Consider the following 12,289-nt stretch of genomic DNA (forward strand, 5'->3'; position numbering starts at 1 on the left):
AGATGTCTAAGAAACACATTGACCTTACCCTCTGAAGTTTAGCAATTAACGAAGGAGGTACTCAGTTTCTCTTGCTGCTTTCTTCAAACTCCCAATCTCCTTAGACTACATTTTCATTGCTGCATCTGAAGCTTGTGCCTTCATCTTCAAGTCGCTCAACATTTGCTCCTCTTCAACAACTTGTTGTCTTAGTTCTGCAGCTTCTTGTAGCCCTTCCAAAGAAACTTCAGATCTTGAGCTTGTAGCTAAGGCTGACAACACGGTCACATAATCAAGAAAGGAACTTGACTGCAAATCATGAGGATCAGAATCTGGTACTGCAACCCCAAGAATTGTTCTCAATATTTTAGCCTACAAATGAAAGGAGCTGAAGTCAAACTTCAATCTTAAACAACAAGTGAATAAAGTAAATACAAGAGCAGGATAATCACTTGTTTAGTTATGAAAGGAGCAAGTCAAACTTCAATCTTAAACAACAAGTGAATAAAGTAAATACAAGAGCAGGATAATCACTTGTTTAGTTACATACCACGACATGTGATTGAATTTCAGCAATGTAGGAATGTGCTACTAGGCCCTGTGAAAGGATCGTGTGATACCTAATGGGGGGTGAATAGGCTCGATCTTTAAAACCTGAAAAATTCTTTGCAGCGGTGTTAAATATGTCAGAACTTCCGACGCTGTGCCAAAACATCAGATGGGGTTGGAACTTCCGGTACAAGGGTGGAAGTTCCGATAGAGTAAAAACTAACGAAATTCAAAAAACATACAGGTTTCAGCAGAATTTATTTGAATCAAAAGTTCAGCAATGAAGTATAGGAAATGTTGCAGGTGATCTTTATGAGAGAAACTTCACACAAATGTGGATTGGCACAAATCAAGCTCTAAGTCAACAAGAACTTGAAGAACACAATAAGCACATGAGACAAATGATTTATTTACCGAAGTTCACTCCCACAAAGGGAGCTACGTTTCTGTTGAGAAGCTCACAAAGAGCCGGATCCTTACTAACCCTTTACCTCTCTCAATCAACCACAAAGGAGGATTGAGTCACTTACTATGAATCCTCCAAGAGGATGGACAATACAAACTTCCCGGGCACACCACAACGAGAGGGCGCTCAAACGGGCGACGCTGAACCATCTAGAAGCAAGCTTCAAGAGTAACAAATGCGAATCAAAGACTGAAGATGCTTCAAATGCTCTTGAGATGAACTTGGTTGACCTCTCACTCAAAGCTTGAGTCACTCAACTCTAATCCTTCCCACACCCAATCTCTAGCTCAAAACTCTCAAAGATTTAGCTCAAGGAGGGAGTGGGGAGGAGTATTGAATGCCCAAGGAGGTGTTTGTCTCAAGTTAGGTCAGCAGCAAATGAAGTGGGGGGGGGGGGGCTGAGGGGGTATAAATACCCAAGCCCTAAAAACTAGCCATTGTTGTTCTGTTAAGTGATTGTCGGAACTTCCGACATAGTTCAAATAGAACAGCTGAGCAACCCCTGCCAGAAGTTATTGGAAACTGCTAGAAGTTATTGGAAACTTTCGGCACCTATTATCAGATCTTTCGACACAAGGTCAGAACTTACGATACTATTCAATTAAATCTGTTGAGCACCCCTTATCAGAAGTTTTTGAAAACTTCCGGCAAGTGTCAGAACTTCCAACCCCATGTCAAAACTTTTGATACTCAAAGAAACTGTGAGAAACTAAATGTACAAGTGTGTGAGTGGTGTCTCTCATAGGTTTGACATCTTCAAGCTATTCATCCGCGTGCCCCTTTATAGTACGGTGTTCCTATACTCAAATTAAAAAATAGAAAGTATAGAAAGATCTTCCTTTATGCTTCAACACCGTTCTTCAAACAAATTGGGGTCCTTTCTTGTAGTTTTTTATTTCTTAACATTTAAACCTATCAATTTCTTGATAAATTCATTAGTTCCTTAGTTATGCATGTCATCAACACCAAAACCCACTTAGGGGCTCAAATGCACTTTCACCCTGCACAATAAGTATTTGGTTAGTTGTCTTAGATATAAGGAACAGAATGTACTATGATCATAAAATTGTAGATGCTGACCTTGCAAATAGATCTAGAGCGGCCAAGGTAAGAGAAGGTTCTCAAATCTAATACAATACACCGTGAAATTTACTGTTCGCTAAAGAAATACTCCAGCAGCATGGGGGCTGTGGCCACATCTAGGCGTAACTAGGCTCCGCTCTGGATAGAAATAAACTTGAGTAGAGTGCTCTCCAATGAAGCAGATGTGGATTCAGAAAATTGGAGGGGACTACAGAGAAAGGAAATGAGATTCTCACTTATGGAGCTCGAAGATGCAGTGGCACATGGTTGGATGGGGCAGCTGATGCTTGCGCGACATCCTTGCTCAACTGCTCAGCTGTGCTAACATTGGCACAGCTGCTGCAAGGATGCTGAGATGTTCCTCCAAGAGTGTCGCTGACCATGCCGCACCTTGATGCCTACCGCCCGTGGAGCTTGCTGCCGCCGCTAAGGTACCCCACGGTCAGCTGCCACCATAGATCTAGTTGGACTTTACAGCCAGCAGAGAGGAGGTGTTGATTTTAGAAATACAAGGGGGGAGTTTGGAGGGGCACTGCGGTAGCCATGTTTTTATTATTTTGGGGGAGGCAAGGGAATACAGAATTTGAAGACCCCGCTTTCAAGTTCCTGGACGTGAAATAAAAATTTGGTAACCTGCAAAGATTGTGTGCTCTTATTGGATCCATTTGTCACCGAAGTCGGGTGCATTTCATCTTGCATGCAATATTAGTAGGAGATGAATATCTGGAAGAGGCCCACGCTTCATTGAACCTAGGTGCGTTTCCAGTCACTGACCGCAAAGGGGAACAACTGCTTTCTCCAATAATAATGCCTACACGTCTGTTTTTTTAACTCAGGTGGATGTCAGAATTTTCCTTCTTTTATCGTGAGCAAAGCGCACTTGTGTACCCATCGAATATTTCACATGCCTACTTGTGAATGAAATCCTACATATTCCACCCTATACTTGTGGTAGGATTCCTGATCAGTGTAGACCTGCATATTCTGAGCATCCCACGTATTTTCATGGCTATTGTAATCCCATGAGGCGTGAGCTGCGAGAAGGTGCACTGCATTGTGGATCGTTCATGGTGCTTCAACAAATAGGTGTGCCCCCAAGGCCTTTGCTCATTGGCTCTTCATCTTACATGCATTGTTAGTGGTTGTGCTAGGCGACCTACTTGGTTATGCACCCTGTGAGAGGTGAGCTCATAGCCTCCGCATCTTGTTTATAAGTTGCCATCATTGCTTGTGGTCATTGCTTATCATTTTTGGTTCTGTTGGTAAGTGTTTGTAGGAGGATGGCTGGTCAAGTGAACGGAGCTGGCAACTTCAATGTTGTGCCACCTTCGTAGCAGCCAAGCTTCGTTGATCCATGTGATCTGTATGACATGGAAGAGGCAAACGAGGATGAAATAGAGGAGCTAAAGAAATCTGTGTTCGCTTGGCTGCAGGACCACGGTCACACGCACGTGCGCTGCCATGGTTGCTTTGTATGCCCTTTCTGCCATCTTGCTCATCGGGTTTGGGGTATTCATGACATCGTGCAGCATGCATCTGGCATTATATTGGTCACTCGGGTTGTGTTACCATGGACACGAGGGCTAGGCATCATGCATTAGAGGACTATCTCCACGGCGATGCTCATTTTGCTGCATTCCGTGTTGCCGTAGGTATGCTAGAATAAGCTTATGCCATATCCATCTCGATGACTGTGTCCGTTGTCTCCTCTTTGCCATATCCGTGTCTGATGCATTACATCTGCATGTTGTGACACTTTCGTGTAACAGAGATGACTTTATTTGTATTGTCTGGATAAGTGGTTTTAGCCTATTGGTGCCTAGTGACAGTGCACCCATTTAGTATTTAAAATATGTATGGTTTTGTTGTTGTGTGTGCGCACGCCTGTGCCACTATATGAGTGTGGATTTGTGGGGATGTATCATGTATCTGTACTTAAGAATGCGATCTAATAAGAACGGTCATGGTTTGTTCATTATTTCAGAATAGAGGAACTTACATTGTGTATCTTCTTATACAAGCTGATAGTCCTCTATACTCTGCTCCCTATTTAAGGCACAAAAGAAATCCTCTGTTGTTCGCTGCCTCTGCTCTCTTCTCCGCATCTTTCCAATCTCCAACGCCACCCGACGAGCTGCTCGTCCTTGATGCCCAAATCCACCAGCATGGCTCAGAGCTAGACAAGCTTCTCAGAGCGCACCAACACACTCTTCACCTTGGCAAAACCCTCTCCCAGGAGTTCAGCGCCCATGTGGCCATCATCGCGTTCTCCCCCACCGGCGAGCCCAAAGCCTATAGAGCACCCACCGCCGACTCCATCCTCCGCACCTACCTCCCGAGATCCATAGCTCACCGTCTCTAGTTTGTTCTGAAACGGCGGGGAAGGCTGCCGCCAGGGTTGATGGAATGAAGCGGGAGGTGGAGGAGATCGCTTTCCTAGCCGAGGCGGAAAGGGCGCGTTAGGATGCTGCATGGTTAAAGATCTTGGTGGCTCAAAGGAGTGCGGGGAAACAAAACTGGTGGGAGGTGGACGTGGAAGCTCTGGGGGTGGATGAGCTGCCGATGTTCGTTAGGGTGTTGGAGGTGCTAAGGACTAACATCCAACACCACCTCGACGCAATGGAATCATCCCGGAAGGAGAAGATGCAGCATTAATCCTTTTCTATTAGTGCTCTCACTGCAAGATAAATCATGAAGATGTTATCTGAACTTTTATGCTACCATAATCCTTTTATAATCCATGCAATAATGATTTGCATGTTCTTCTTATACATTATATTAGCATCAATCAGATGTATTATGTTAGGCCGACCTAACATTTGCAATCCTTTATTGGGAAAAAGATGCTTGGTCTGAATTTTGGCATGGTGAGCAAGGATTTTTTCTTGCTTTGGAGAGATAGCCAAATAGTATCACATTATTTGTTAATAATCATCCCATATTGATTTTCAATCTCTCAAAAAATGGATGCACTATTCCAACTACATTCTCATTAAATGAAACATAAAATTCGATCCATCTTGGTTTCTCGGGGCATGCAAGTAGGAGAACGATCCATTGGGAATTAAATGAGGGAATAGTATAAATTGGTTTCAAGTAACCATGCCTACACGAGAACCAAGGAAGAACGATTGTGACGACATGGAGGATGTGACATTACACAATGCTGGAACGTGGACGGTTGCCACATTTATCCATGGGTACAAATTATAATTCGTTACAATTTTTTAAAAAAAATATGTACAGACGTATGATCTGTTAGAGGAAAAGTGAATAGGATGGATCAAAATGTTCGATCCTTTGTGGGAAAAATGGTTTGCATTTTAGCAAGGTGAGTAAGGATTTTCTTGCTGTTGAGAGAGAGCAAAATAGGATTACATTATTTGTTAATGTTCATCTCATATTCATTTTCAACCTTCATAAAAACTGATGCACTATTCCAACTACAATCACATTAAATGAAACATAAAATTTGATCCATCTTGGCCTCTCGAGCTATATGAGTAGGAGAACAGTATACCAAAGATAAATGATCTAATTAATCTCCCTAGGAAAAGTTTGGAACTCTTGGAAATAGCAAAATGAAATCATGCAATTTGATTGGCAAAGTGGCAATACATCATCGGCACAATGATCAGAAATAGTGATTCTTGGTGAGGTATAGACGTATGATCCATTGTCGGAAAAGTAAACAGGACGGACTAAACTTTTTGTCATATATTGATTTTCAACCACTCAAAAAATCTAAGAAGGAAGATAGTCATTTGTTTCTAAATACACAAGACAAGATAGCCGTTGTTTCTAATGCACAGTACAAGAGAGTCTGTTCATGAACATTCAGTGGGAAACATTGACCTTTTTGCCGCAGTGCGGTGCGGTGGGATAAGAATAAAAAAAATCACATGACAAGATATGAAAATGGCAGGCTATGACATAGCATCATGACCAGGGAAAACTAAAGCACCAAGGAAGATGAACAGATTCTTGCTGATGTCCCATCACAGACCAAACAGAGCAGGAAAATAGGGGATTGATTTTCGGACTAGAAAACAGGGGATTTCCCTACTAGATTCATAGAGCCGGAAAATAGGGGATCGATCTTTCCATCCAAAAGGAAACAGTCCATTGATCTTTCCATCCAAAAGAACACATATGTACATGCAGAAAAAATCCCAAATTGGAGTAATCTACGACAACCCCTCTGAGGAGTTCCCCGATGACTCTGGGTCAGGACTGACAATGGCGGGAGCCGTGGGACCGGCATTGGAGGGACCAGCACTGACATCGAAGTCCACCCGTATCCTCTTATTGGCCATCTCTGAGTCCACCTCCTCCTGCTCCCTTCTCTTCTTGGCAGCCTGCTTCTTGGCCCTCTCCTCCTCCCTTCTCTTCTTTTCCCTCTCTTCCTCCCTTCTCTTCTTGGCAGCCCGCATCTTGGCCCTCTCTCCGCCACAACCTCCGTCAATGCTGCTTCCACCACCCGCACCGCAACCGCCTCCACCCGGTTCCTCTTCTTGGCCTCCCATTCCATGTGGTAGGTCGTCGCTATTGCTTCCTCCTCCGCCGCCTCCGCCGCCGCTTCCTCGTCTAAGTTCTCCTCAATGTTGGTCCCGTCATCCTCCTCCTCCTCCTCCTTCTCGTACTCGATCTCCTCATCATAGGAGTACCTGGGAGACTCAGGTACAATGGAGGACTTGGATGAGGGGTCGGAGTCGTCATAGTGGCCCACCATCCTCGACAGGGCCACCATCCTCATCGGAGGAGTAGTTGGAAGGAAGAGAAGAATTAATCGGAGAATAAGCCATGGTAGTTTTCTGGAGGAAGAGAGCATGGAGGAAAGGCAATGGAGGGGTCGGTTAGATAAATAGGAGGGTACCTGTATATTAATGGCTCTCAGTTGCTAAGGGAAAGCCGAAGGGTCGCATCGGGAGTCAGGGGATGAAAAATGGCAAGAGGCACGTCAATCTCTAATAATGTAACAGTCTTTTGCAAGTGAATAACATTGAAATCTCAGTGAATTCTGATAGAGAAATAAAGAACTAAACTTAATTTGCAAGTACTAGAACATGGAGAGGTAAACAATCGATGGCATTACAAAGATAAACGATCTACGTAATCTCCGTAGGGTTGCCTGGGGACTACCCGTCACCCTCAAAGATGTTGAAACGACTGACGTGGTGGAAGATAATGACCTCTTTCCACCACTGCAAGGTGTGACCATGAAGGTGGTCAACATCCTAGGAGGACAGAAGCACAGGGAAGACAAGCTTAGAGGAGGTGTCGTGCGCCATCCTGAAGTTGTGATGGCCCAGCAAAGCACCGATGCAGACCGACGCGGTGAGCCAAGGAGCCTAGTGGTGCAGCTCGGTGACATAAGCCACACCACCCGGTCGGCAACACTGTTCCAGACACCAAGGTGAAGCAGCATGGCCTGAGTAACAGTGAGTTCCAGCGGCGGAGTTGGAGCATCCATGTCGATGATCTTGAAATGCACATAGAAATTAGTTTGATCAAAGAGGGGGCAAGGTCGAATGCATATACAAATCAATATAGAGACTAGGGAGAGAGCATTGTACTTGCGTCAAGAGGAGATGCAAAAGGGTTTTCTTGCGCTGAGAGTTGGAGATGCATAAGGGTTTTCCTGTGCTTGAGGCTGGCTGAACAAGGAGTGGAGGGCTGTCACATTTATAACAAAACCACCTCTACTTCGCTGGGCAAGTCTCCCAAAACAACCGTCGCTAGAACAACTTTTGGTTGCCATGTTGATTTTAGAGTAAAAATAAGAATTTGTTAAGAAACCGGAATTTCTGCGAATATAGTTTGTACGAGACCGGATTTTTTCGGTCACGTCTTACTGTAGTAGCAAAGACACTTGCGTTTCTTGGCGATGTGAGGATGTATTTTATGGTTTAGGAAAAGTGAATAGGCCGTACTAACATTTTCGTCCTTTGTTGGCAAAAAGATGCTTGGTTTGAATTTGGGCAAGGTGAGCAAGGATTTCATAGCTTTTGACCGAATAGGATCACATTATTTGTTAATAATCAACCATATTGATTTTCAACCTCTCCAAAATTAGATGCACTATTCCAACTACAATGAGTGGTGAAGTTAGAGCAAATTGAAGGGGTGCACTTGCCTTGGGAATTAAATGAGGGAATAGCATAAATTGATTTCAAGTAACCTTGTGTAACATCCCAAAATTTAGAACATTTAAAAATGAGGAGCTTTTAAATTTTTTGTGAAAAAACCTTAACATTAATCTTTATTTTACCCTTAATATTTAATATTTCTTAGAATAAATTTAACTATGCATGAACATCACATGATTGTGCATTTGAATGCTCTAGAACTTAGAAGTGATCCAAAGCTCTCAAGCATATCTCAAATTTGAACCTAGTTCAAATTTGAATTCAAACTAAACCAAAACCAACTCAAACAAATACCAAGTGGCACTATTTCTCAACCAAGTTGACAACTTTGCTATTAGCCCAATCGGCCTTCCGACTCGGCCAACCTCTCTTTCTTTCTCTCCTGCACGGCTCAACAGACCGCATGGCCCAGCTGTTGGCCCAGCCTGCCTAACGGCATCGTCAACCTCCTCCTCTCCTCCTCCCCCGCACGCACTCGCCCGTCCATCCCCTCTCGCCGGCGGACCCAGCACCACTGGATCTGCCTCCCTCGGCTACCTCCTCTCCCCGCCCCACGCGCGTCATCCTGCCCCACTGCCCCGCTTCCCATCCCGGGTGTCACAATCCCCCTCCCCTTCCTCACAACCCTGGCTGCTTGCTCCTGCACACACGATGCCACGACGTGGCCGCGTTGGTCACCGCCCTGATCTCCTTCTCCTGGCCACCTCCCGCCACCCTGACCAGCGTGCTGGAGCTGCCTTGCCACGCCACGTCACCCAGGACCCTCACCTCACACTAGATTCTCCCCCTTGCCCTCTGCACTCGCACTAGAGCACCGCATCGGCGCATTGCACATCCGCCTGCCATTAATGGCCGGCAAGCTCATCCGCTCGTCCCCAGCCTTATCGCCAGGCTCAAGCTCACCCGCGAACACCCCCTCGGCCTATAGATAGCCCCACTCGGCCTTCCCTTCACCTCGTACCACCTTCTCTCCTTCCCTCACTGGCTTTAGAAAGAGAACTCACCTTCCCCACCCGCTGCCACGTCCTTTCCCCAAGGTCCGGGCTGGGTCGAAGTTGAGGCAGCCGTGAGTTCCTAGCCACCCCCCTCCTAGCACAATAGTAGCATGTCGAGGGCTGCACTGCATGTGCCCATCATCACCGTTCACCCTTTCTGCAGCCACGCCACGTCCACCCATTGTCGTCGAGCTCTACCCCCTAGAGCTGAACCAGGTCAAAGTGGAGAATGCCACAAGGCCATAGCCACTCATCCTAGCGCCGCTCAGCCAACTGCTGTGCACAAGACCCGCCACTGTCGCTCAATTCCATCGCCACCGCTCACCGTTGCCCTGCTCCGGCCACCATGCTGCCTGCAGAAAGCTTCCAGGTAGCCCCGTCATGCTGTCCAAGTTTGCAATCAAGCTCCTTGCCTCCCCCGCTTCTCTCCCCATTTTTCCCGCGTTGCTACCCAACTCCGACGAGCCACACCGGCTGTCGTAAGCCTCGGTCCACCCCAATGCTTACCCTATCCACCTCGTCATGAACACCCGAGTTTGAATCCCTAGCCCTTACCCCTAACCCCATCCTATAGTCGCTGGTGTGGGGAGCTCAAGAGAGCTTCCCTGCTCCGTCACCGCGCTCCGGTACCTAGCCCAGTAGGCGCCTTGATGTGGTGCCCATGTGGCGGCCACGCCAGCATCAGCCCCACACACCAGCCTCACACACATGCCCCATCACCACCTCGTTAGACCTCCTCCCCTCTCTGCACCTGGTGCTGTGGACCACACACTCACCCGCACCCTAGTCCACGAGCCTACCCCACCAGTCCACAACACAGTGCTATGCCCATGCACCTCGCTAACTGCGTCAGCCCAGCCCCACTCACAAACCGTGCAAAAATGCTAGGTACATCATGCATCGTGCACATCAAATATTATTCTACCCAATTCTTTTCTCCAAAAATTCCATCAAAATTCCTAAAAATAATAGATAAATCCATAAACATATTAGAGCAATCCAATCCCTTTTTCCACATCTTTAAGGTCCTAAACTAAATGGAACCATTTTCAGCCAATAGGAAGTTCCCGTTAGTGTACCGCAAATTCCTCCGTTTACATTTCTTAGCCCCAAAAATACCCAATAAATTCACAAAAATGCTAAGATATATTCAAAGAATTTTCACAAGTTCAGATCTTAAAACTCATGTCCTAAACCCTCAAAACTCAGGAGCCACATAAATAAACCTATAGAAACTCTATTTTCTTTGTACTAAGAATCATGCTAGATTTCCAAATGATTCTGAGAAACCTAGGAAATCCTTAGCACATTCCCAAACCCTGTAACATAGAAACCACCATTAAGTCATCCTCTCACCCATGTGCTCACATCAAGAAACCCACATACAATATAGGAGAAATCACATAAAATATAAGCAAAATCACATAAAATAAAGGAGATCACAAGAAACTTAAGAAAGGCCATCTTAGTCCTATCCCATTGCCCAAACCCATTCACAACCCTTCTTAAGTCCCTTCTATTGAGCTTTGGATTACTTTTGTTTGGTAATTGATTGCATGCTTATCTCTTTGATTATTTAGTGCCTTAAGCTCTCTCCGAGAAGCTCACGTTCCATCTCGAAGATTGATTTCCATTGTAAGGATTTGGGTTCTCCGCTCATCAAGAAAGGCAAGTCTTGACACCAACCCCTTAATCATGCTTTTATCCTCTATTTTGGAATACTAAACTTTACCCAGATAATAATATGGTATTGCATAGTTTGATAACCCCTTAAATTATAAGGTTAGGCATATCCCAAGAAGCAAGCCTCTTTCCCCTCCTCCTTGCCATAAACCTTAAGGAAAATCCTTGTTCCCAAGGCTTATTAGATTGCATATTTTCGGTTTCCAATTTTATCCTTTGGAGTGTGAGTATAGGTGAAGGAAACAGCTATAAACCTTGACTAGTAACCCGCTAAGGAGGAATGTGAGGTAAGTTGGGTAGCCTCGCAGAGAGCTCCTATCCAACGTTATCTCAGTCATACAAGGACTGGTTCATGGAGAAAGTCTTTCCAGTGTATATGTGCGACCATACGAGCCAAAAAGGGTACAGCCTTCGGGAGTGCCTATTTATGTGAGGACTTGATTCACATCCCACTACAGAATCTAGTAAACCATCCCAATGGGCCATGGTGGGCAATGGATGGACTGGACCAGGACCTTCGCATAGTCCTAGGTCCAGCTAGCACGGGGCATTAGTTGAGGTCCATAGGACCTGGTGGCATTGTATGCCATGTTATGATGCATCTGTTTCCTGGGATAGTGTCCCTGAGTGGACGTTGAATGGCCCCTGCTTAGGCCCCAACTTTGTTCGTGGATGGAGCTAGAGGATGTCATCCAGAGATGGACGCTGGTGGGTATGAGTCTCCTAGCTAGGGTAGTACCGCAAAAAGGCCTTGGTATGGGCTACCCGATCATATGAGTAAAGTGTACGAGCTCTGTAGAGTTAATGAATCTATTCGAATTGCCGAGAATCTTGGTCAAGAACTCACATGGTCAAAGCTCTCTTTGATTAGTCACACCTTTAGTATGAAAATAGAGAATAAGGGGGCGGATGCCTGTACATTTGGAATAAGCAGGATCCTGAGGATTGCTGCCATTAAAAGATGGGAACCGGTAGGAGAGGCTTTGTTTCCCCCTCCAGGGCCAAAACAACATTATTATAATAACAACTTCCTTTTAAAAAGTCCCAATGGTGTTACACTTTGCATACAAATAACTTTCTACTTAAAAACCCCAATCTTACCTTGATTTACCTTACATGTCATTAACTTTTCAACGTTAAGATACTTGCTGAGTACTTCAAGCAAAACTACTCAATATTGCTTATTTTGCTAGGTCTTTTAGGGAGCCAGCTTTTGTCTTTCCACTGCACATTGATTGCTGCTTGATTATTCCCTAAAGGTGATAATACACCGGCATAAATCCTTCTATTTTCTCTTCCTCTTACTTTGATGATCATTCCGATTATCATTGGTGCCGGATTCTGGTCAAGGAAATGGTACTGTATTGCTTAAGAGGAGACGCCTG

The sequence above is a fragment of the Setaria viridis genome, chromosome 1 (assembly GCF_005286985.2).
Source record: "Setaria viridis chromosome 1, Setaria_viridis_v4.0, whole genome shotgun sequence".
In the NCBI taxonomy this organism is placed as follows: domain Eukaryota; kingdom Viridiplantae; phylum Streptophyta; class Magnoliopsida; order Poales; family Poaceae; genus Setaria; species Setaria viridis.